This window comes from Lagopus muta, chromosome 6 (assembly GCF_023343835.1).
Source record: "Lagopus muta isolate bLagMut1 chromosome 6, bLagMut1 primary, whole genome shotgun sequence".
NCBI lineage: Eukaryota > Metazoa > Chordata > Aves > Galliformes > Phasianidae > Lagopus > Lagopus muta.
This window is the reverse complement of record NC_064438.1, coordinates 1,777,728-1,803,830: the sequence shown is the minus strand read 5'-3', so window position 1 is coordinate 1,803,830 and position 26,103 is coordinate 1,777,728. Positions and strand designations below refer to the sequence as shown.

At 41.4% G+C, this 26,103-nt stretch overlaps 1 protein-coding gene across 2 annotated transcripts in view; it reads right to left on the bottom strand.

The window, feature by feature from the left end:
• Positions 1-26,103, bottom strand: part of MPPED2 (metallophosphoesterase domain containing 2) — a 171,491-nt gene that overhangs the window by 101,167 nt on the left and 44,221 nt on the right. For both annotated transcript variants that reach the window (XM_048950070.1, XM_048950072.1), the window contains exon 2: positions 21,224-21,359. The gene's annotated coding sequence lies outside the window, so the exon portion shown is untranslated. The remainder of the gene's footprint in view (positions 1-21,223; positions 21,360-26,103) is intronic.

Genomic DNA, 26,103 nt, shown 5'->3' with positions numbered 1-26,103 from the left:
AACTGACACAGAACTGACACACAGTAACACTTACAACCAGGGGGATCCAATTTAGATGGAGTTCAAATGGTTTCAAGCTACTCATAGGTCACAGAGGTAAAGTATGCATAAGAGAGCTGGCTTTAATCAGAATGTTTTCAGTAATGTCACACTAGAAGTGTTAGGCCACACTGAAAATGAACTGGATGTTAGGCTTGAGAATTACATTACCAAATACACTTACATAGTCTGAATATATTCTTTAGGGTATTTTCCCATGCCAAAAATGCTGGAATTTTTTGCAGGATAATAAAAAAAGACAGAGTTTCACATTAGCATGGAAAACCACCTTTTCTATGCGGCGTCGTATCCGTAACATCAACTTGCAAACTTCTGGGGAAGAAACAGTCCAAACCAAAACCTAAACACTTCAATGAGGTGACGATTTGGAAATGCATATCCAAAGACTCATCTTATTTCTCCGTAATGGAGTACTAGAATACAGGAAATCTGAAAGGGACAGCAAGTATTACAGCGAGGAGGACAACTCAGCAAAGGCCAATCTTAATGCGGTCATCAAATGCTGACTACTCGTGAATCAGGCAGGTGGCTTCTCCTTTTAACATTTCATACTGAAGAACAATGTGAAAATGAGAGGACTTATTGGAAGACATGTCATTGAAAGAGAAAATGTAACTCCCTTGAGAGAGTTTTAAAGGCCGCATTCCACCCAGAAAACCCCAATCTGTCAGGCTTTCTTATTTCAAGCTTCCCTGATCATTTTGGTTGTGTCCAAAGCAGTACTGTGCTCTCCTTTCCAGGCAGATAGGCTGAGCTGCATTCTCGTGCCATTCAAGAAGTAAACTGGGAAACAGCTTACAACATAACAGAAAGTGTCATCTGTTTGGCACGGTCTGGTTTGCGCTGTGTTTAAGAGCTGCTCTGCAGAAATAAAAAGCAGCTACCGCATGAAGCCTAGCAGACAAGCCATGCTAGGTTGCTGAAGATTTTCACTGAGTTTTGCTAGGAAAAAGATTAAAAACCCTTCCTGTTGTGCCAGTCTATAGTATCGTCTCTGCAAAAATTCTGCTCAGTACCATGAAGAGAAGGAGGATCTCCATCTGTGAGCAGACGAAGAAGTGTGCTGCTAGCAATCAGTGCTGGATCTCATGTCGCGTTACAGCAAGCAGCTCAGGTCAGCAAAGCAGAAACAAGGAAGCTGACAGAGTGGGGTACAGCATTTTGTTAGTGAGTATTCATCCAGACGTGGATCACATCCAACAAAAACGCTTGTATCGTCTGTTTACCTCCCTGTGCCCTACACTGATGATGGAACATGCACAGGCAGAAAAGAAAAATGGAGAATTCATAAACGTGCATTTTCTTAAAACAGGATCAATTAGGGTTTGTTGAGTTCCTTACTACTAGAAGCAAGATTGTTTCCAGTACATGGCTTGCTCACGTACACTCTCTCAGGTGCCCCTTCACTGAACTCATCTAAGCACAGGACCAGCTAGAGCGTTCCCAGCTACGTTAGTGAAACAAATGCCTCATTTTTTTCCTCCAATTGGGATGCTTTTAAAGACCTCTCCACCACAACTTGGTGGTTTTGTTGTTCATTTTTTTGTTGGTTTTGGTTTTTTTTGTTTTGTTTTGTTTTGTTTTTTTGCCTTTTGAAACAAAGACTGACGGCATTTAAAATGGAATTAAATATTTTTCATAACACAGCTGTATAAGGTTTATTTAAACTTTTGCCAAGATTCCTCGTATGCTCTTACAACAATTGCAGTCTTCCTTTCATGTTTTTAATTTTTAGTTTCCATATTTCAATAAAACATAAGTTGCTGAATGATCCCTAAGCTGTGCATTCCAGCCCACTGCTTCATTAGAACCTTGGGCACATTTTAACCTCCATCTTCTGGACTTCTTTTCAGAATGTAGGCAGCAGACTAGCATTAGATTTTAGCTCCTGCCTCCACCTTGCTTCCCTGAAGTAACACTGCCATTAAAATTCTGTCCAAAGGAGGATCTCTTACTTTCTTCCACTCATCATGAGTTTTATTAGCTCTCTCCTTACAAATGCAAAAATCCCATTGCAACTGGAGAACCCGTCAGATCAGCACATCTTCCTAACCAGAAGACAGGTGAAACATCTGTACTTCTCGTCCTCATTGGACAGTATTTATTTTAACTTAGTGAAATAGGGAAAGATATTGTTAGGATGCATCTCAGACCAGGCAAATAGGAAATAGGAAACATATTTAGCTGCACTCTTGAAATCTTTACGGGTGGAATGCCCTTATGTGGCAACAAAAGAGGTTTCCTTCAATCTTCAGCTAAGTGACTCCATCCTTCCGTGCTTGTTAATGATCTGGCTTCAGTTATTTGCCTCTCCTACCAGTGCAGTACATCTGGCACGAAGGCTTTCATGCTAAAGAAAATCCAACTAGTGCAGAATGCTTCAATAAATCCCTTCTACAATGCAAATGATCATGATCTCAACTCCATGTCCTCAACCCTCTACACTAGAAAGCCTGTGAATCCTAAAGCTTTGCACTAAACAACTTTCCTCCTTCAACAAAGCAGATCCTTAATCAGCCAGGTAGGGCTCATCCATGAAGGTGGACCTAAAGCTGTAGAATGTAATGCCCTAGGAAAAAAAATGATGATCAAAATCTTCCGCACTACCTGCTCTAACCAGCAGACAAGTTTAGGAGCTTGCTTTATATTTAACATTACAATGAATCAACACTCAAGAGAAGGATCATTTCCAAACCCTTTGAAAACAAATGCTCTGCAGAGCAGATTACTCCATCGGTGACCCTCAAAACCAGACCAGCCCTTCACCCCACCCCAAAGCTATGGAAAAGGTGCACAGCATGGGTAGCAGAGTTCTCAACCCTTCCAGAGGCCTGGTTTGAATGCCATTTAAGAATTCAGGCACAATATACCAGAGAGCACCAATTATATTATAGAAATAAAGATGACAAAATGGAAATGCCTCAACATCAACATTTTCTAAACACCAAGCGTTCCTCAAGGCTTCTCCTCACTCTGCTTTTCATTCGCTGTCTTCCCATGTTCTGCTCAGAGGTTACAGTTCTCTCAAACCAACTGCCCAACTGCTTTTATGCCAGCTAAAAAAACCCCTCCGATCAATTAAGAATAATGTTTTCCTCACTGAATTTAAAATAACACACTTTCATTAAAGTGACACTGGACAGTGATGTTTTTCAAACCATCAGCATCTAAATCTCTCTCTGTTTTACTTTTATGAAGTTGGGAAAAATTCTAACAGTTAAACTATCTCCTCTCTGTGGCTGCACAAACGCATATCAAAGAATGGAGGATTTTTATTTTAGTTCCCAAATTTGATTTATCTGTTCATTCTTCTGCATCCATATTTCAACAGCCCCCAAATCGCTGAGCTATCCCACGAGATGTATATCCAATAACATCCTTAATCGTCTCCATTTCCACCATAACAGCATATGTGGATCTGCACGCTCTGCATAGCTGGCTGCAAGTGATCAGAATTGATTGCCTGGGAAACGATGGGAACTTTAAGGGTTAACTTATAGACTACCTGGAAAACACATTCGGGTTCTTTTGCAATAACATGCCAAACTTAATGACCATCATATAATGGTTGCACGATCTGAGATCTGGAAAACCTAGACACATTCAATTGCTTTCTCTGATGAGGTCTGTACTTGTTTGGCATTACCAGAGATATCTCAATCCCTAAATAATTAACCTACAACCAATATGTATGAAATTGCCTCACTAAGCTCACTATCCAGGACTGTTTGCTGTTAAATTAGTAGAATAAATAATTTACACCAAAAAAGTGTGCACAAGATAGTGCCAATAAACCTGAGGGAACTTATTCATTATTTGCAAGAAAATTGGATGAAACAATTCCCCAAGTACAAGCCATTCTGCAGAGTAAAAGGTGTAGTGTTATTAGTATTACTGCAGCATGCAGGGAACAAATGAAATCTCGTGACTTCACTTCAGGCTATGCTCCCCTCATTAGCCTTTTCTCCAGAGCTATAAGTATGCCTCATATTCTGTACACACACGGTATACACACACATATACATGCATAGGAGACTGTGCATTTGCAGATGCACGGCATTTCTGAAGGAAAAAAAAAAAAAAGCATAGATTTATATTCGCTCATTACCAACTGAATAAGGACCAGAGGAATCACCCGTGGTACTGAAATGGCAGCAGTGTGTCAGCTTGAAGATATGCAAGTCGCCTTTTGCAGAGGCAAAGGTTACTATCACTAACCCTAATAAGTCGAGAAATTCATTTGCAAATTTGCTATTCATGGGATTGTTATCATTTGAAGATCATCCTAAAATGAAGCATGATAAACTTTTTCCCTGCTCTGAATGGCTGCCTGTATGCACTTGCTCCTGCACACAAATCAGCCAGCCTGCACTGATGTTGCTGGGAAAAACACCACCGACTCTTGACAAAACTTCAGAAACATTTTTAAAATAGTTTTTCTAGGTGCACTTTCAGATTCACATCCACATTCATTACTAGAACCTCCTATTTAGAAAAAAAAAAAAGTAAACACAATTCCCTGAGAACCATTCAGCACAGAAATGAGCACTGAGGCCAAAGTGAAGTTGACGGCTCTGGCTGGGCCCATCCCCAGCTGGGCTCCTGTACTCACAATGCCTGCAGCACGGAGGCCTGCCCTTCCCTTCACAGCTCTGAGGAGGAGACACTCTGTCCATCACAGCTCAATCTTCCAGCGCACAGTACTGCTTCTTCATGTTCCCCTGCGGATACCCTGGTGCCTGGACGATACTCAGCCAGGCGATTCCCTAGCCTAGAGCCACCTCCTTTTTGAGCTAGGCTCTTCCCACAAAGAGAGACGTCCTCTGTCATGCATTCTTACTGCAGCCTCACGAGAGCCCTGGTCAGATTCACCACAGGAAGGTAGAGCAGAACTTACAGAATCCTGCATCCAGCCCCTTGGTTGAGTCTAATTGAAATGCCAGCTCTCAGCCTCCTTTGTGGTGGGATTCTGACTTTTATTCTTTGATCACAAAAAACTGTGGGACCTGTTTCCAGAACTTGCTTTGTATTCATGCTGGAAACACAACTGCCTATTTTATGGAAAAACAACACCAAAATCAAGAAGAAGAAAACAACAACAGCAACAACAAATTATTTCTTCCTTGATTGTGAATCACACAGCTGCATGATCTGAGTTCCAATTCTTCCTGCAATCTATCATATTTAATACAGAAACAAACCAGAGATGTGAATACCAGCTTACCTGCTCTAATAGAAAACAATGCTGGGGATTACCAATTTCCCTCATTTTAATCCCAAAAGAACAATGACAACAAAGAAGGGTTAGCCCTGTAGAGTAAAAGGTGTCCCAATGTCATTGTTGCATGCAAGGATCAGATAAGCACCTGGCTTGTTCTGTCTGTGAAGACAGCTTTATCCAAATAAAGCATAGTGCATTTTATCATTCTTTAATGGAAAAGACCTGTCACTCTTTGAATATCATCATATGGTCGGTGGCCGGCAGATAATGGACTGTTAAGTGTCAAGGTGACTGGCTTTGAATGTGCACAAAACTAAAAATTATAGACCTGTCATTCCATAGGCAGGCCACAATTAGCTGTCTGTGCAACTTGAAATTTCCATTTTGCCAGCTGAATAATCAATTGGAGACATTTTCTCAACATAGACGCATTTTTAGGCTCTCTGCACTCAGCATTTTATCTTTTTTTCTAAGGTTTTTCAAACAACTGCACGGTGCACTTAAGCAGATGGGGTTACAACCAACTGCGCAGTTATCGCCTCCCCAAACACACGCACAAAGACACGCACCGGCATTTTATAAGCAACACTTCTCACCTTCATTGCCTCCAGACATGCTCTACAATGTTTCTGCCATGGATACGGGGCTGTGGAACAGAAGCTACAGAAAATTCACAGCTTCAATGTTCACAGCTGTTTGTTTTGATTAACAATGTAATATTTTCCTACATTTTGCTAGCCTGTTATGAGCTAATAGTGCAAGATGAGTTGCAAAAAAATGCTTAGAATTGTCACCTTCTAAAAGGAAACGTACTTCCTTCACGGAGACATTCTTCTGCATAGCTTTCTAACAGTGTTTAAGGTGGTTGGGGCAGAGACCTTATTTTGTACTGCTAAAAACACACCAGCAAATACAGCGATACATCAATACTGACTCCTACACTGGGCTTTGAAACTAAACAAGCAACACAATCAGAAAAGTTCGGAGTCACACAATGCATATTAGCATATGCAGCGTAACACTTTTTGTCCTGGACAAGTAGATATTGCTTGCTTTCTTATGGGCAGACTGCATTTGAGAAAGAAATTGCTTAATGATGTGTCTGAATATGAAACAGTTTACAAAACGGTGAGCTTGCTAAGCTTGTGGGTTATAAATGCAACATATTGAATGAGTGATGCCTCAATGTATTTCTGACCTGAAAAAGTCCTTTAAAGATGTATCTGCAACTGCAGAGAGTTATTCCATCTTTCCTTTTTTTCTTTTTACTTTTTAATGAGCTCAGCCTGATTTCTACCACATGATGGGTGGAATTCCTACCATCTGATGTGGAAATACTACACACAGGTTCTGTCCAAAGCCATTTACAACAAAGGAAAGACATCTGGGATCTTCACTGGACTTTGAATTAGGCTGCAATATGTAACCTTGCACTTTTACAGTCCTTCAGTCATTGACAGAGCCCTCGCACGCAGCCCTGGGAGGCATGCAGGGATAGTTCAGTAATCTAAGAAGGGTTGTTGAGCAAAGCCTACAACTAAGTCCTAGTTCCACAGCATGTGGGCTTTTAGTGACAACTGGCTCAAGTGAGAGCAGCTTGAGGAGTGCTTGCCTTCTGTCATAGACCCATGCTCTTTTTCCCTCCCATAGCACAATTTGTTTTTCTCACATTTGTTTTATTTGAGTGCTCCCCTAACACCTCCCTGACAACGACTTTTTAGAGCAGGTATTCAAATGGACTAATTTACAGAAAGACAGAGAAGTGTCTGTACGTACAAAGCTGAGGATGTGGCAAATCCCTGTGAGTGCAGGAGCGGGAGGCTGGAAGGACGGCAGGGAACTTCTTAAATTCACACTGCAGATCTGCATTGTTAGCCTGAATTTCCTCCCCGCTTTCTCTTCTCTTCCCATCCAGAAATAGAAGGTTGGGCCATTAGAGAATTCAATTGGTTCCAGATGGGCCCTTTACCCAGCTCTTCTAATAAAAACATTTTCCTGTTAAACAACCTGTGTCATGTGGAATAGACAAAGTTCATCTTTAGTAAACCACCACCACCACCAAAGCCTGGAAAGACAAATCTAAAGCATAAGGATCCATAGTTCAAATACTAACGGGTACTGCAGCAGTCATTCATCTCATACTTAGGCAGTGGTAATTATAAAAGCAATGCTGTATTAGACATGCACTACAAGTTTCTAACAAAATTTACAAAGAATTATATCTGACTTTTTTTAAAGGTGCTGTTTCACTTGTTTTCTACTAAATTCTTCAGAAAAAAAAATAATCAAAATACAACACCTGTCAGTCTGGCTCCTCAATTGCCTCTTTCACAGGCTACTACCAGGTCTTACTTTACTTCTATTTTTTAATACATAAATGAGGCGTCTAGTTTTACTTGAACAGAAATCAGCGAGAATAATTTCTAAGTTTTCTCCTCATCCCACGTCCAATCCTAATGCCCATTAGCACAGAACCTTTAGGGCTCTAGATTAACGTCTAAAGGAGGTGAAAAAAGCCGGTGGCAGTCTGACACTCAGCAGCAGGTCGCTCCCGAAGCGACCATCCATCCTGCCTCCTCCAGGCGCTGCTCCGCCCCACGTGTCTTGGCTGGCACCGACAAAACCAAATGCTCCTCGCCCTTGAGCCCACTCGCCCCCCAGCACACGAGCTTCGTTCTGCAGCTGAGACAATCAAAAATGGGGTGGTTTTGTCCATTCTACTTCTACTTTAGAGGTCAACTGGGTGCTTTTCCCTCCCTGTTTCCGGAGGGACCTGCTCTGCAGCTCAGCGTGCATTTGACCTCTAGGTTCTCCGCTTCAGAAGATGGAAGAGCTCCCGAGCCGCAGCTCAGAGGCCACCAGACGCCTCGGGCCGTACCAGCGGCCCGCACTCTTCCCTGTACGCCCCTCGGAGAAGTTTGGAATCAAGATAAAGCCACGCCTGCGCCTTTGCCTTGCAGTATCTCCCCAGCTACAGAGCCCGCTCTGCCGCCAGATCACTCGGCGGAGCCAGCCAAGGCGGAGGGTCGGCACGCCGGTCTCCGAGAAGTCTCCCCGACCCGCCAAGCACCGCCGATCCCGGAGGACGCTCGCGGCACGCCGCCGGACAGCGGGCGGCCGCGCACCGCGGGCCGAGCAGCGCCGCCCACCCGAAGCGGGCCGGGGCACCGGGCGGCCGCCTGGCGCGGAGGGGCCGGGGCCGCCAATGGGCTGCGGCTCGGCAAGGTCACCGCGCGGGGCCGGGCGCCCATTGGCTGCGCAGCGTGAGCGCTGTGCGAGCGGCGCGGAGCAGGGGGTGGTCTGCCGTCAGACGGGAGAGGTCCGGGAGAAGGTAATTAAATCCTGTCAGAGGCAATTATCGGTTCCAGGGCCGTGACTCTGGCACTGAATGCAGATGATCTGAAGCTCTATTCTTGTAGAAATTCAAGAGGGCTTCTGGCACGGATCAGCGAGACATAAAGGAAGCAGCAGGCGTTTTGCAAACAATGCCCGTCTGTACGTCGGAGCTTTTTGCACATCTTTTTTCCTCCCTGGTCTCAGAGTTTGGTTACCGCTGATCAAAAATATTTCTTGCTCCTCACATTCTCATTAATTTAATAGATAAGATTTACTTAGGCTTTATAGGCAGACCGAGTACATCAGAGACGTGCTGTTCCAGAACAGTGCCTGCTTCAAACGCCTTTCAGCAGGACACAACAGCTTTAGACAATAGGAACATACCAAATTATTGATGTTTTTCCAGAGACAAAACAAAACAACCCCAAAAACGAGAGGCCTGCTAAATCCTACGGATGCCAGAAGGAAATAGACATGTGACTCCTAACGCTGTGTAACGATGCCAACAAGAGCATCAGAAGGGCCTTACACGTTAAAAAAGGCATCTTTGCAGTAGGCACCTCACTGATACGAGCTGATACAAGCAAAGGGTTGTTTACAACTAAAATCACAAAGTCCAGAATATTATTTACTCAATATCGTCTGTGTTTTGTTCTAATGTGGCACACTGCAGCAGCAGGGCACAAGCTGGGAAGCGCAGCCCGCAGCCACTGCAGGTTCCCTATGCTGGGCATGGGCTTCCTTCTCCGCACTGTCCTGGGTTTGTTTCCAGTCTCAAAATACTCTGCATTCATTCAATGTTACGGTTTCAGTAAAATTCTCATTTCACTGAGCTCCAGTTTGCTGATCCCGTCTGCATAAACCACAGTTTCAACATTCATTTCTCCAGTGAAAAGCGAGATTTTACTCAGACTAGCGTCTGTGAAGGAAAGCGGTGCCATCCTTAGATTGCAAACATCACTTTTTAGCATTAATGTCAAAAGAGCAAGCATCAGATAACATCTCCTGCTTTACAGTATCCTCTGTCAGGGAGCAGTGATAACAGACCCTCATCCACCTCACTGTACATTCCCAGCTGTACCAACATAAAAATATATGCGTTTTTCTGGGCCACTTTATAGAAGCTTTAGAGCATTGGAGAGAAGCTCAGAAAATGACTGATGGTCTATACCGAATTGTACAATGTCATTTGGAGAACAAGTTTTCTTACAGAAGCTCATTTGTGCCATCATTATTGCATACTCTAGTAATAAAGGCACATCCAAAACAAATGACTAAGATAGCTCCCTTCGCTATAGCTGTCAAAGCTGACTTTGGGATTTTATACATTTCTTTTGAAGTCGATATGATCGTGATTATGCAAATGCTTGGCCATTAGAAGATCAGCACAATGCCTCAGATTTGTATCCGTATTTTAAAACATGCTCATTCATCATTTGACTCTCATATATATCATACATAGATCTATCTAGGTGGGAAGAGAGGGAGAAAGAGAGGATGTATTTCTGTGTATGCCTTCATACCTGACCGCTGCGTGCTTTAACCTTCTGAATGCCACTGAGCAGTGACTGGAAGAAGTACATTAGTCATTCTTTACACCACAGCAGTTGATTTTTGATTCCAGCGCATGGCACGTGAATAGTTCATATCTGTATAAAATTGAATCTTGATCATCGTAGTAAACCCAAAAGTCTGTTTCAGATGCAAGAAGTGTTTTGCTTCATGGACATTCTACTACATTCATTTAAAATCTACCTCTTCATTACAGGGAGCTTTCAGCAAGCATGATTATAAAGCTGGAAAAAACAGGAAAACTGAGTTCTAAGTTGATTACAAGTAAATACTTCTTCAGCTTTCCTGTGGTATTTGTTTCCTTAATAGCAATATTCTTTAAAACATAAAATCAGAAAAGGTCAATAGAATAGCTGATTCTACCAACCATGTAGAGTGAGATTCTTTAGACATCCACAGTCATCACATTACATACGTAAATTTCAAGGAGCCAATATCCAATTTTCTGTGGTTTCTTTCTTCCCACACATGTCACACTTCAAATTCGTTTTGACAACTAAACAATGTTTCCTTTATTTCATTATAATTCCCTTACCTAGAGTCAAAGCTTCATGACAATTTCATAGAAAGAAACATGAAAAGACTTTCTGGAAGATAGATTCCTTATTTTAAAGATTTCTCACAAAGATATGTTGGTAAACAATGCAGCTGCATGGCTTGTTGAAGGCAATATCTAGCTCCTACCCAACCTCACTCACAAATCCCGTTAGACATCCAATTCTTATTACTATTACCATTCTATCTCTGTTTTAAGAAACCATACACCTTGTTTCTGTGTATTTTTTTTCTTGGAGCTGTGTTAAAATTCTACCAGCATCATATACACTCTTAGTTTACTAAACGCTATGTAAAAAATCAGTTGCTGCTTTTGTAAGATATATTAACTCATAAATGGAATTTCTTTCACTGTTAAATCACATATACTTCAGAACAGGAATGCAGCCACCAGTTGTTAATGCGAACAACAAAGTGAATGAATTATTCACCAGCTCACTATCAGCCAGTGATAGCACAGAAACAGGAAGCTCACTAGAAGGAAACTGCAAAAAGGAACTGGCAACTGCCTTTTAATGCTAGGCGTGATGAGAAAACCAGCCCAAGTCCCAGCATGACTCAGGAGTTACAGAATCACCTCGCTGTGTTTCCAACAAAGGATGCTCCACCATTCACTGACCAGGAAAGCCCCAGGGCCCTTCAGCCATTACCCTCCAACTCAGATGTCCACTCCATTAGGGGCTGTCTAGCAGGCATCTCCATAACCTGAACAGACGCAGGGAACTCAGGCCTACTCTTAGAGAAGGAAACGTGGATTTTCACTTGTCCCTCGGTGCTGTACAAAGGCTAGAACCGGCCAGATATCTTCTGACCTCTGTTGATATAGCAAGACTGCTAAGAGATAGAAGGCAGGTATAAAAATGTCAATCTAGCAAGTGAGACGTCAAGAGAACAGCCTTAACAATCTCAGCTGATAAACCCCTGCTTTTACGACAGGCAAAACCAACATTGTTGGTGCTTCCTCAGTGCCATGCTGTCCCGCTCACCATGTGGGAAGATCACATAATGAATCTCAAACTCAGGAGAGGAAGGAACCTTCTAAATCAAAATTAATTGCCTGCTCTCATAATCACTTCATCATAGAATCTGGTTTATAAATTAATCATACTCCATCTTAGAAGTACCTTGGCGTTTTTCTCCCACTTTAACTACCAGGCAGAACTTCTGGCATCTCCTTCCTCTGATCCTTGAGCGATCATCTGATTTCCAGCCCAAGTGTATGCATATGAAGGTGAACTGTTCTCGTGCCAATATTTTCCTTTCTATGAAGTAGATATTTTGTCTGTTGTTTCCTTCTTTAACACACTTGCGAAGAGCAAGCAAGCTACTTTTCTGCTTCACTTTGCTAGGCTAAACAAATGAAGCTATTTCATTCTGCTCTCTGCAGAGAGGTACTCCATCCCATCACTAATCCTTGGAGCCTTTTCTTACACCACTTCCAGCTGGAACTATATACTGACACAGAGACAAGAACAGCATGCAGTAATTTAAATGACACGTAGCATTGTCACATTCGTGACCTCAGCAATTTGCTCTCCCTTCTGGGAATACTTCTCCAGGTGCATGTAACCATTGCTTTTTTCAACCCACGTCACAGCATAACTCACCCTAATCCTGTAACATGCTAATATATTTGAGTTCTCTGTGCTGTCATTTCCAATTGATTAGGTTGGATTTGTAAAAGAAATTCTTACTAGTTTTTGAAAGTACATCATCATCCTCTGCAGTATTCAATGCCACCTTCCATTATCCTCAGTCACAAAATTCTTCCTTTATGAAGTTCATTTATGTTAAGAACAATGACTTCATAATTCTGAGCTTTGCGACAATTTAATTATATTGTACCTGCTTTTTATTGCTGTTATTACATAACAGTGATTCCAAGGCTGGCCAAGCTTGGAATCCAAGCTCCTCCCAGTCTAATTTTTCTCCTGGTAGAGCACGTTTTTACAGAATTCTTAACCACCCTGACATATTTTCCTCTTCTTTCTCTCTACCACAGCCTTCATCATTTTTCCCACAGGATCCATAGGAAATGGTTTACTGAAGTCAGTTTAAACAAAAATCCTATACATGGATAATATAATATATGAGAGGCAGATATGGTATAATTTACCTTTGGTAAATTCATTGTGTCTCTTTTATCCCATTTTATCAATCTGCAGAGCTTTCTGTTTCATTGTTTTTAATGCCATCTTTTAACTTCTGTTTTAAAGCCCTGCATTCTGCTAAAGCTAGTACAAAAGACCTAGGACCGTTCTCACCTGCACTTTGAGAAGTGTATGCATGTAAGAAGTTTCCTTTGAACGACTGCTTATGTACCTAGTGCTTACCAAAAGCACACAACTCAATGTTACCATTTATTCATTCTGTAACACCTTGGTGAAGTCGTAACTGTCACACCCAGTTAGGATGGATCCAATTAGATCCTCCCACCAGTTTCTCAGTTTTTCACCCATTTTTTATGTGGGACATTAAAGCTTTCTACAGTGACACAATTCTCAATGTTCACTCAAACTATTTGGCAAAGTTCTTTACTCCCAACCTAAACCTGTACAAAACTTGCCCACATAGCTCACTGCTAAGGCTTTCCCATTAGGTAACTGAGTGGTTTATTTCCAAACCACTTGTTTAAGCCATTCTATTCCTTTGCATTATTTCACAAATTCAATACCATAGAAAATAACTTAGCACTTTAATTTCTGTCCTTCCTGCCTAAAACACGTTCTTCAACAGTTGTGTTTCAGACACCACTGCTCATTCAGCTTGCCTTTAGAATCCCTACAGCACCTGGTGTCCATCCACTGCTAAGTGCATCTTCAGCATTGGGGTCCACAGCACTCCTCAGTCCATCAACACTTCAGATGTTCTCAAAGCATCTGCTAGTTTTCTAACCAGATTAGACAGTTCTCTCACCAGCCCTGCTGCACAGCTGACTGCTGTTATTACCACCATTATGCCTTTCCTAATTAATGCTCATAACGAGGCTGCATACCGACATGGGCTTTGTCATAAATTCTCCTGAAGTTTCATTTTCTTTTAATGATAGATTACTGCACTTTGCATCTCCTTAGTTTCCACTTAAAGAGTAAAAGTGTTTTACATGATCACCAGTAGTTCCTAAATATCTATCTTAACACCCTCAGGTAAGTTGCCATAGTTGTCAGAGATTTTCTTTATATAATTTTCTTCTATAAAAAAAGAACTTACTGTCACTGTCGAGCTTGAAAAGCAAGTGACAGTCCGGCTGCTGAGGGTCAGCTGGGAGCCTGGGCGTTGAGTAATGCAGCCAATCCCCACTGGTGGCTCTGGGATCAAGATTTCATTCCTCCTGGTGATATATTCAAGCAAAGCCACTGCAAGGTTCAGTGCTTGAGATCCAAGTACCGTTTAGTTGGCATCTGGTGGATCCTCACATTGTGTTCTTAAGTCCACCTTTGCAAATTCTCTTGGTATTTTAAATAATACTTGTACAGAAGTTCCTAGTAGTAGCTAATAGAAATGATTTGGGAAGAGATTGGATGAGAGAATACGATATAGGAAAAACTAATTCCTTTTCCTTGTGGACTTTGTACTAATTATCCTTCCCAGTGCAGACTTTAAAGGAGCAGAGCTGAGGAGAAAATTTATGTCTGCTCCCCATTCGATCCTGGTTTATTACCACAAGATAGAAGACCTTCGTTTCGAAGCAGTGTTTCTTCTTAGGAAGTAAAAGCAACAAAGTTACAGTAAAGGCTAAGGGCTGGGGTTGTTGAAGAAGTCTCATTTTTCTGTGATGTTTCATGACCCTTTTACCTTGCAGGACCCCATCAAACCACTCAGACTGTCAGCGGTGTGTTACACTGTGACTCTTACAGGCACATTAGGAAAAAAAAAGAAGGAAAGAAGGAAAGCTAATTGCAGGCTGCATGTCTTTCAGGAAACTATCTCTAGGTTAAAAAGAAAAGTCTGCTTTTGGGACTACAACTTCTGGAAATGAGTAAAGGTGTTAAAAGGAAATCTCGTTACAGAGACGTAGCCCGCTTGCCATTGAACTTCTCAAGCAAAATAATACGTTTGAAACCACCCAGGCTTAAGAGAGAAAATTCTGCAGCATCCACAGTCATGTTCTGTGACAGGTGTTCATCCTTATGTATGAAACTGCACAAAAGAAGAGGTTGGGAAAAGACATAGCCAGCTTCCTCCTTTGATCTGTTCTGCCACCTTCGTGAATCTACTCAAGTCTATATCAAAAAGGTTATCTGACAAAAATTATGGTAACGTTTGGAAAGTGATGGCATTAAATAAGAGAATTAAGAGTAATCAAAAGTTCTGCAAATTTCAAAGGTTCGTTTTAAATACTAACTGATGTTTTTATAAATAGACTTCCATCTCTGTTGATTACAGCTTAGAAAGCCTTTGGAGTACAGAAACCATTTCACCCACTGCTCATATTCATTGCAGCTTAGCTTAGGAGAGCACTGCAGGGAGAATTGAAAATGAGTGTGGTTGCCCCAAAACAAAATTAAGTAATACAAAAGGAATAGAGCTCTGGACTTAAAGCTTTCATCAGCTTAAAGTCTTACTTGTTAGGCAGTGATCAGAATGTAAGATTATTCCTTTCTCACCACAGTTAAAAAGATGCTCAAACTTGACTGTCAACAGAAGTCATACAAGAGCCATTTAAATGCAATTAGGAGCCAGAAACAACTGAGCAAAAGGAAAAAAAAAATAATCAAAACACCAAAGGGACCAAAACATTAGCCAAAGCCCTGCTAATTATAAGTCAGAGAGATTATACACTAAGATATGTCCCATCTGCAAGTCGTTTCAAGTCTTCCTACTCATTTTGCATTTAATGTCAAGCTTCATGTTAGCTGTACAGCATCAAGATGCCACAGAGTGAGAACGCCATTGCAAGTCTGTAGCAAATAGAATATGCTGAGGAAACAAGGTATTTTTGCTGTATTCTGTTGCCCCAGAATATTCTGTGAGACAGCTTTGCTACCACCCCTTCCCAGGGAGTGTAAGAGATTATCTTGCCATCAGGTAGAGTTAGGTTCTGTAATGCATCCCTAAAATTGACTGTATTGCACTAGATGGCCAGAAGATTGCTTACTCTACCATAATTAGCACACAGAAATGTTATATCTCAGAAGAGTTTCGCTTTAGTCTGATGGTCACGGCCTACCACTGACATTTTTAGGGCACTGACTGGTTTTCTGACATTGTTATTCCACAGTGTCAGCATCCTACTGCAGGTACTAAATTTCTCTGGTAAAGAAGAGATGTCTTGCTTATAAGATAAGGCCACATATGCAAAGCAATTGAGTATCGCAGATGATCTATTCCCCTTTTAGAATCCCAAAACTTTGAGAAAAAACTGCATCCCAGGGAAATGACAGGATGTATACCTTTGGGTTTTATAATCCACTTCCCTTCCCAAGAGAAGAGGCAATACCAGCTTGCACATCACTGGTACAGTGTAGTTACACCTGCACCAGAGCCAAAAGCATGAAGGAGGAAGTTGCATTAGTGCTGCTGCAGCAAGGTGTAGAAACATGGCAGAAAAGAGACCCATTTCTTTGCCAGGGTGCTTTTCATATTCATAGTGTTACAGTGCCGTTATGTACTTGCGATTGCAGTAGTACCCATGTGGACAACAGCTCACACACAGCTTAGTCAATTAGAAGCTGTTTTATTTGGACAGAACACGTTAATATTGGCCAGGCCAGCATAAGGATAAGTCATCATCTTACTTGTGTGAAACTGACCACGGTAAGGAGATTATATGAGCTTGGCAATGCGATAAGTCTCTGTGGGCTGAATAATTTCAGAGCCTTGGGAAGACTGAAAGCGTTTATGCTGTTCTGAGTAGTGCAGAATGCAAAGATCTGCGAGCCAGAGCTGAGCATGCTACCTGCAGAACGAGGAGCAGAATAATCACATCCATGCAACACTGTCTCACGGTTAATTACCCTGCTTGAAATTCACTGTAACCATTCAGAAGGAGGAAAAGCAACGCACATTGCAAGGAATGGAAAATAAAAAATATGAAACAAATATACTGACAAAGAGCAGAACATCCACTCTGTCCATTCAGCAGCAATTCTATCTGAAAACTCCTCTTGCACCCTTGTTACTTTACATGATTTATTCAACTTTGTGAACAGAATAAAAGAGTTCTATGGCAGGCACCAGGATATTATTTTAGAAAGCCACGCACAAATGGCAGAATCAGCATCAGTGATTTGTGACTACCTCTGAAGAAATTAGAAATAATTGCAACCTTTCATTACAAAACCTGTCATTTGGTATCTGAAAGCAATTTGGTGTAAAACTAATCTTGACGACAGAGTCATTGCCAAACCTAATAATTTGCTGCATAAACTTTAAACCATATAATTGCTCAAGGTGCATGCGAGAATCTGCAACATTAACTGTTACTGCATCAAAACCCAATCATATGGCCTTTAATTCAACCGAGACTAAGGATCAGGCCTACATTTGTTGGGTGTTTTTCCCTCTTTGAACATAATATGGGTTAATGTAAATTTAAATTTCATGTCAAAAATCCATCAGAGAAAGCTCTAATAGCATTTCCATTTCGCAGGCTTATTTTGGGCTACTCACAAGAAACACACCAAATTCACAAGCATTGCTCTGACTGCATTTCAGGTTTTGGCAAACACACACCAACTGCATTCAGTAAGGCATCAACAACAAAAAACCTAACTAGACAAAGTTTAAAATCCATTACTATTTATCACCAATCCCCTCAAAGCCAACAGGTTTTTCAACATGCAGAAGGCAGACAAGCAGACCAAGCACCCGTGCCACAGCACACGTACCAGCCGTGCCTGGTTTGTTCAGCCCTTCATTTCTCAGCAGCTGCCTAGTTAGAACAGCTTGCTGTAAGAAAGACCTACCTCTTTAATTTTCTTTTTCCTCTAGAAGAGTTCCTGCCTCATTTGCAACTAAATGAAACTTTTTTTAAATCCATTCTGTAAAGATTATTTTATATCATAAAATACCACAGGTCTGCCCCTGCACCAGTTTATTGCAAACTGCATGCATGTAGCACGTGCCACTACTGTCTGTCACAGAATTGATTTCAAAGCTCCACTTGCAGCCTACTGTCATTATAAAATAATTATCATATGCATGAATTTGTAAGATGCGTATATGTGGGCACCCTTTTATCTTCATTTTGATTCAAGGATTTGGAGAGCAAGATAAAGAGGCAAGGAATTTAAGACGCTCCCACGACATGTGAAAATAAAGTTCAAGCTGCAGCACAGAGCAAAGCGTTATTGGAAGGGAGAAAAGAATTCTGTCCTACCATGTGTTGAAAGCTGCCCAAATGGTGAGAGGTATTTCAGAAAGTTTATTTTAGGTAAAAGAAAGCTTTTCAAGGAAGTGGTAACATGGGTTTACACGTTACAAGAGGTTGCTTTCCAAAGAAAAGCAGAATCGTTTTCCTTCTGCATGTCTCTCCAAGGAATTCTTTTCTAGGAAAAAGGTACAAGGAAATGCCACCCAATGGGCAGCACACCCACATGTGTGCGTGTGAATTTGAATTCCTAGGAAAACACAAAGCTGCAAACTTGTTTCCCTAAACCATAAAATCACTAAATGGAAAATAATAATAATAATAATAATAATAAAACCAAGAAAAAAACCCCTCTCCTTAAAAAAATTTCCCAGCACACATTCGCACACAAAAGCATAAAGATTCCTTACAACACTATTTATTCCTCTACTTTTCAAAAGGCCTTAGAAGATGAAATGTTAAAATTCATTTTCTCTGTTTTACCCTAAGTCAAGTAGCTGCATCTTAAGCACTAAATATGTGCTGTGAACTTAAGTGATCTCAGAAGCTAACCACACTTATTCCTCCTTTTCTCCACCTGTCTTGGGCACAGCTCCACAGAAACCCGAAGCCAGGCACGCAAACCTATAGTGGAGCCTTTTGTACTGCACAATGCACTCCTTCTCCAGCCTTCAAGCTACTGGCTCTGAAAGAGACTGCCCTCTGAAAGGGTGCTAAGTAACTCACACACAGCGCGTGTAATCAGTTGAGTGCTTACAAGAGTGACACAGCCCGTTCCATTCTGAATGGATATGAGTCAGCCTCATGTCTAAATATGCTCAAACCTACGTCTGGTCGGTTGATCACCGTTGTTTCTGCTTGCACCCTTTGCTGGGGATGAAGAGGAGGGGAGAGGAGTTACCATAGAAAATGTCTATTTAGGTAGCAATGAAGCCGCCAGTGATGAAATTTACAAAGTATTTCTGAAGGAAAAATTGGAAATAATAGGAAAATTAATGTGACTAACAGAGCTATAGTAACTAGCATTAAGGACTAAGTCCCTGGAGGAAAAAGGAGTAATTTTTTACATACTGAAGGTATCTCTAGTTTCAACTAACAGATGGAAGGGATATATTTTCTCTTCAGCATTTCCAGTGCAAGCAACCTGTGCACACAGCCAGGCACCCACATCACCGCAAAGTTATCCCAGCTAGTCCAAACAAGCTTTTTTATTGATCTAAAGCAGTGAATGCTTGAGCCTGCGTGGAAAAACAACAAGGGGAAAAATCCACGTACAACAAAAACAAATTCATTTGTTTCAGTATTTGTTAAAGCTCATCAAAATTCACTTCAATAAATTTCATGTGAAAGTGGAAGGCTTCAACCATTTTCCCCTTTATCAAATGGTCCAAGTATTCCAAGGTACAAATGGTGGAAGCAATAAAAATTACCAAAAAGCTCCAGTATATAATTCAGGTTTATCTCATTAAAGCTATACAAAGAAATTATTTTACCCCCTTAAAACAGCATTGTGAATGTAATAGGCTCAGTGAGGAAGGTCTGGGTTATAGGAGTAGTAATAAGCTAGTGCTTCTCTGTGAGAAAATAAGAATCATAGACTCATTTGAGTTGGAAGAGACCTTTAAAGGTCATCTAGCCCAGGTCTGCTGCAATGAACAGGGAGACCTACAGCTCGACCAGGTGCTCAGAGCCCCGTCCAGCCTGACCTGGAATGTCTCCAGGGACGGGGCTCCCACTTACTGCTTGTGGTGGTGATGGATCACTATTTGTGGCTTCACTGTGATTACAGATCAAATGCACATGACATCGTCACCAAGTATTGAAGAGATAAGCTTAAAAACCCAAGGACATTAGAATAAAAATTAGTCATCCTCCTATGCAATCCAGAACATATTACATATCAAAGATACGTCAGAAAGTTTGGCTTCTGTTCATCTTTATGGCTAGGAGAAGAGATTCTTGAAAACCCATCTGTAACTTTTGCCAGATGAAGCGAAATAAATCCACAGCCCTTGGGAGGTAAAGCAGTTAAAGCACACTAACTGGCCTCCGAGGAACTTTTTGACTCCCTTTCTGAATTGTGGAGAGACGGCACCGCTTGCACACGCAATGAAACAACCTCTTTCCCACCATTTAAAATGCTGCAAGTTTGCAGCAAAACAGCTGATATCACACGGCACGTAATCAGAAATGGAAGATATCTGACAGAATGATCAGCACGACCTTCTGCTATCATTACATTACTGTTTGCATTTACACAACTGCTTTACATGCACAGCTCTAATCTTGCCCTCTTGCACATGAATGGCTCATCTTTTTTACTGACAGACACTGGTTTCCACCACCTTCACTTAGCGCCACACACATCGTGTTTTGTTTTCTGTCACTCAATTTCAATTTTTGAGCATCGTTCCCTTCCTAAAATAACACTTTATTGCACTCCATCCTAAAACTAAGCTTCTGTTGTTTTTACAAATATGGTGTTGTATCCAACTCTGTATACAGCCAATGACAGCTTAATAATTCCTTTTCTGAAACAAAATCCTTTATTTAACCATCTTTTAAAATTTCATCTTACACGCATTTTGCAATTACACATAAAACCAAAAAGAATCTTTACAGGGAAAGGCAGTAAAATCCAGACGGAATTTTCCCATTTCTTTACAACTTGGCAAAGATTAGCAATCAACTTCCAGATTTAATTAGATTTTCCCTGTCCCTTCGTGTGGAATTTAAGCATGCTGTTTGTGTTAAATTGGTATCAGTGGACTCTGGCTCTCTAGACTCCAGAGCAGGATGACTATTTGCTAGCGCATGTAACAACAGCTTGATTTTAAGCAAAGCTCCCCTTCATGCTCCTGAAGATTAAAAATGGTTAACAGTTTTTGGATGGTCAATCACAGTAAGATGAATTTTACTTCAGTCAGGACTGGCATGTGTGCACAGTGCAGTTCAGTGTACGAAATCTAAGTTCTTTTTCACCCTAAACAATATAACTACTCCGCTAACTCTTGTCACTGTGTAAATCTTTTCATTTCATTGTATAATTTTTTCTTTTCATTGCATAAACTTTGAAATATCACATCAAATATTTCTTCACTGTTACTAATCATGGAGAACATAAATTCAGGGAAGGATTGTGCAAAGGCATGACAAAATGGAGATACCTGCAAAGATGAAGGTGGTCCCCTGTATTCCAAAATTGCAGCAGTTCCTTCTCTGCAATGGTTCTGTTTCACAGATGAACTTCAGTTGCCAGTGCTAGTAGAAACAGGCTTCAAAGTTTTTACAGAACTTCACAACCTAAAAAAAAAAAGAGAGAGAGAAGAAAACACATTTCTCTTGCATCTGGGTAAGATTATATTTGCATCAATTAAGATTCCGGTGGAAAAAAAGCACACAGAAACCAAAAGTTCAGTTAGTAAAAGCAGCCTCAAATTATCTGTTATACAAATATTGAAGTTATTCAACCTAAACTCCTGGCAGTCCACTATAATTGCTTCTTTTATATCTGGCATTGCGCTCCAACTGCTGAATTCCTTAGCTTCCAAGAGCAGACTTACAGAGATGCTGTGCTGTTTGATTTGGCACTATTCATAGGCCTTGGCAGATGATCAAATAGAGGGCACAGAAGAGCAGGAAAAGCCTTAAGAAACTGTCTGGGCTGCTGTCGTTACTGCCTCCATAGAGAGAAAACTTACTGGTAAGCACAAAGTAGCTGTTTGCATTCCTCCAGTTTTAATTTATACTGTTTCTATTATCTATCTGGACAAAAGAAAGATCAGCATTTCTTCAACAGGGAGCAACTGGCATCTAGCTTAAAGTTGCATCTGTTCACAACTGGTAGAAAATTTATTTTTTCCTTTTTGCAATATTCTGGAATACATGACTCACTAATGTTACGTAGTAACTGAAAACTCAAGGCAAAATTGTTACCAAAAAGGCAGCAGGAAGGAAAGTGGACTTCAAAACAAAACAAAAACAACAAAGCAATTTATGAAACGCATAAAAAGATTAAAACTGCAAATTTAAAACATTACTGCTATAAATATCCAAGGGACATAAAACTGCATTTCTGCATCAGCCGTAGCTACAGAGCAGCATTCTGAACTTCAAGAGGAGCCAGTAACAACTTGGAGAGTCCTGAAAAGCCGCCAAGAAATCTCTGCTGACAGAGAATACCTGGGGGCTGGGGGAGGATGTCCAAGTAAACCAGAGGCAGGAGCAAACAATCCCACGAACCTCCCCTGTGACTGGAAATTCACGGAAAAGCAGTGCATGTAAACAGGAATCACCAAATACTGATGCAATCACAGAGGTTTTCCCACGCAGCTTTCCATCCCCCTAAGCTCAGGCTCTCTGGTGACAGCAGAGCCACTTGCCCGCAGCCTGGCTCTCCTGTGCCTTGCAGCACTGAGCCAAGTCGCAGCCACATCTGCCCCTCCACTGCCAACAGGAACTCTGCCGAACTTGCACGGCCTTAAGATGCCTCCACTGCTGCTGAGCAGAGATCCAGCAGGAGCTGGGAGGAGAAGGAAGGCTGGAGACTCCAAGGGAACGAACGCCTCAAGCGCTTTAACTCCTATTCAGATTTCTGCTTGGAGCACTGCCAGGTTACCAGGGAAGCAAGTCACACAGAGCAGCTGCTGCCCAGTTATGATCTCCTCTCTCCTCAGCCTTCCTCCACGTGCCACCAGATCCGAGGCCACAAGCTGGGGCTCCTTAAGGCCCCCACAGCACAATGAGTTACAGCTCTTTGCTTGGCGACAGCTTTGGCTGTGTTTCCCCTCCACTCTGCACTGCAATTGGAAAAAAACACATTGTGCCTGGGACTGCTGGGTGATGCTGTGTGTGCTGCCCTTAGGGGAACAGGCAGGGGGGCTGAAACCCCAAATGAGCTTTTTGGGGTGTGCAAAATACGTGCAGGTTCTGTGAGCTCAATGTTTATCCCTCTCTCACTCCCCTCTCCCCAGGGTCCAACCATAGAGCTCAGCATCAGCTTTGGGCACGTGGAATTACACTTCTCACAGAGCCATCTCACCGTCCTCATTGTGCAGGATTTGCAGACTACTTCCCCCTTCCTCCCCATGTGCCACCCTTGTCGTGTCCTGTTTGGGGACAGACCTTCTACCTTAGCCAGCACAAACACACAAACGGAGCATCTTCATCTCTGTGTGCCGTGACTGTGATGGTGTTTCTGGTTAACTGTGTGATCAGATTTGCCACATTACACAAACTGGAGTGAAACTTCCTCAAGTCAGATGCTTTGCCTCATGGCCTTTCTAAATTAGAAGTGCAAGCCTGAAGGTTCTACTGCTAAAAACTCGGCTGCATGTGTACCTGTACAGGTGCATTAAAGTTCTAACAACTCTATCATTGTTATCATTTATTTATTTATTTTAAAGTGCAGGAATGTTTTAATATACTGCTTTGATGGATATTCTCGTGACAGTTCAAATAAAGAATCTATTTGCAGTATGCAGCTTTTTACTTATTTCCTTCAGCCTCTCAGAGTACACTTAGTGGTTTCACTGCTCTCAAATAAAATGACCAAAGTGAGCAGCATCCAGGAGCAGTGTATGTCTCTACACTCACTGTGGACAGAAAAAAAAAAATCATTTAGTGGCCAAATTCCAGTTACAGTTATGGTCCCTTAACGAAATTACACCTTAATGAAATTGACCTACTTATACATTAAGACTGCTGTACCTAAAATATAACACAGATGGAAACATATTCTTTGTCATTTTATCTGCAATTTGTGATATTGATTTTAACCTCAGATCAGACCTTGATCTAACTAAGTGCACAGTGAATCCAAAAGTGCTGACCTCCAGACCAAGCAGTTCACCACTATGAGCACCAGCAGAGCGCTGTATGAGGGATGCAATCCCATCTCAGTTCACATTGGTTCAAAGAGTAACTCTGCAGCATGCAACCTGCTAGGCCTGAAAGCTGCCCAAGAGTGCTCGGTAATACAGAGCAATGCCTCCTCCTTCTCTAGATCCAGGGGGTACTGTGAAATCAAAAATTAGGGGGAAAAAAACGACAGAAGTTGGGCTGCTAGTTTGCAAACTAACTAACAAACAAATCAAACACCTTTATAGCAATGGAAGCTATGAGGCTAGAGTATCTTCATTAAAACATACTGAAGCACTCCACCTCCTAATCACGAGGTCCTCTTGCTCTGATTTAGAAATCCTTGACAGATTTATTCATTGCACCACGTAAGCATAGGAAGTCTCGTAGATTTCTAATATTCTAAAATCTTCTCTGTACAAATTCACTTATTCTAAGTAAATCCTAGCCCTCTGATGGGTATTAAGGTACCTAGTAAACCCAGAAGGAAACAGGCACCTAAATGCTCCAGCTAACTGAAGGTAACGCTGTCTCACTGTCCCAAAGAAGGTCTGGGAGAAGGAAGCACTGAAAAGACTGCATTTCCAAACGAGACAAGACCACCTAAATAATGGCAATGAGCCTCAGGGACCTGTGGAACATGGGCACAGGTAAGCCCAGGCACTGTTATGGGCTTGCTAGTTGTAGTGAAAGCCATTTTTTAAAGTAACTTACTGCCAGCAACAGGATTTTATAAAAAGCATCTGCGATTCCAGCTCTCCTATAGGCAGAGGAGGCAGATTCTTTAATTCTCCTTTATGCCTTGAAGAAGATTTCCATGAGGAACTACTAGAGTTTCTGTGGCTGAAATATCCCCCCTTTATAGAGTTGACTCCACATTTAAACTGTGGAGCAAATGAAACGTAGTGGGCCTTTTTAATCCAAGAGAGCCCCTCTACGTGACTAGAAAGAAGACTGTCTTCAGACTTATCTTCTCTTCAGTCTCATAGGCACTTCTAAACTTCGCCCGTCTTCCTTCTTGCAGAAGCGAAGAAGGAAACAGGTCTCATTCTCCGTGCGTTACTTTACATGAAATAGTTGAAATAGCAGATAGGAAGAACAACAGGAAGCAGAGCCAAGTGCTCTGCAGTACTATTTACCTTCACTTTTAAAGAACAGTTAAAAAAAGAAAAGAAAAAAAAAAAGCCCCTAACATCATCAATATGATGTTAACATCATCAATACGATGTTTACCAGTGACACAACTGATTTACTGGAACAGAAATCTGCAAGGAACCACGATTCTGTTTTCCAAACCACCAGTAGTTCCTGTAAGAAAGCAGGACACCACAACTGCAACAAATGTAACAGCATTACCCAAGCAGTCAAGGAATGGAGAGGACACATTTATACAGAAGAGCTACAATTAATTCACTGGATGTCCCTGGACTTTACTGAACAGCAGTAAACTTTGCAGAAACTTTCAAAATGTCAAACGTGAAAGAGCATGCTCATTTTTAACTTAGCATATGACCTTCAACCACTCATTTTCCCTTTGGCCTATCACTTAGGGGTTTTGTTTACCTGTGCATTACAGTGTTGCATGGAATTAACATGGGTTAAGAGAGTTGAGGTGCTGGAAGGAGCTCGGTGCTCATCACAGATGTGTGTGCTTGGCTTTGTGTGTCTGATCTCAGGATAGAGTGCTAGAAAAAGAAACTGCTTTCTATTTCCCACTACAGAATGCCAATAGTGCAAAATGCTAACGTTTCTGAGATAAGATTTTAGAATAAAAATTTAACGTTTCTATTCAGTAAATGATTTTTAAAAGCTGAAGTTAGAGAATGCTACATAAAAGAAAAGGGGAAAAAAGGAAAAGATGCACATTCCATGGCAAGAAATGACAACTGTCAGCCATTTTCACAGTTCTGAAGCAGTTTATTTCCTAATAATTCATAATAATTCATTTTTTGACAGGACGGCACAGCATTTCTTGGGCCATACTCCCTTAACACAAGCACAACTTTTTAGCAGAGAATTCTAACCTTTAATAAGACTCGTTCCCTAAATATGGCAAAGGAAAATATAGCACAGAAAATCAAAGGAGATAGCCTAACGAGCAAAACACAAAGCACTCCAAACAGATGTCACAGAAGAAGATTTTAGATCCGCATCAAATATATGAGCAATTCACACATGATTTCTACAA